This window comes from Triticum aestivum, unplaced genomic scaffold (genome assembly GCF_018294505.1).
Source record: "Triticum aestivum cultivar Chinese Spring unplaced genomic scaffold, IWGSC CS RefSeq v2.1 scaffold75536, whole genome shotgun sequence".
In the NCBI taxonomy this organism is placed as follows: Eukaryota; Viridiplantae; Streptophyta; class Magnoliopsida; order Poales; family Poaceae; genus Triticum; species Triticum aestivum.
The window spans coordinates 1-604 of record NW_025263180.1 but is presented as its reverse complement, the minus strand read 5'-3'; the positions used below and the strand labels follow the sequence as shown (position 1 = coordinate 604).

Sequence of the window (604 nt, the reverse complement as noted above, 5' to 3'; positions counted from 1 at the left end):
CCCCCCACACACACACACCCAACCTCTTTTTTATTTCAGCTGGCTTTTTTTGTTACGTCATTTATTTTTGTGCTTTGTTTTATTTATTCACAACGTTCTTAAACTTCCTTTTTCATTGAAAAATAACTTTCTTTTTTTCTATGCTTTCTTTCTGCAGGGTGTTCCATTCGACTACTCGGTACGTGTGACTAAACGAAAATTTTATTTCATTTCCTCTGTCTTTTTTGCAAACAGATTTATTTCTCTTTACAGTTTTTCCAAGGTTGTATGTATTCCCTGTGATTTCTAACCTTTTCTTTTTCTTTTCCCATGAACATAAATCTCACATACTCCAGGGTATTCTCCATGGGGTCCTGTTGCACAACAATGTTAACAACATCTGGCTGGAAATAGGTCAAATTCTTAAGAATACCACTGCCACCCTGTCTTAGTGTGAGTCGAGGCGGACGTCGTCGCGAGACGCCGAGACGAGCACGTGACACCACCGCCATCCTGTCTTAGCGTAACGCGAGTCGAGGCGGTAGCGACGACGGACGCCGAGACGAGCACGTGACACCCCCGCCACCCTGTCTTAGCGTAACGCGAGTCGAGGCGGACGTCGTCG

The 604-nt window shown here is 44.5% G+C and overlaps 1 long non-coding RNA gene across 1 annotated transcript in view; it reads left to right on the top strand.

Moving 5' to 3' along the window:
- LOC123177872 (uncharacterized) overlaps window positions 1-525 on the top strand; it is a 1,520-nt gene extending 995 nt beyond the window's left edge. The window contains exon 4 of the long non-coding RNA XR_006489179.1: window positions 158-525. This is a non-coding gene — a long non-coding RNA (uncharacterized lncRNA). The remainder of the gene's footprint in view (window positions 1-157) is intronic.
- Window positions 526-604: the final 79 nt, after the last annotated feature.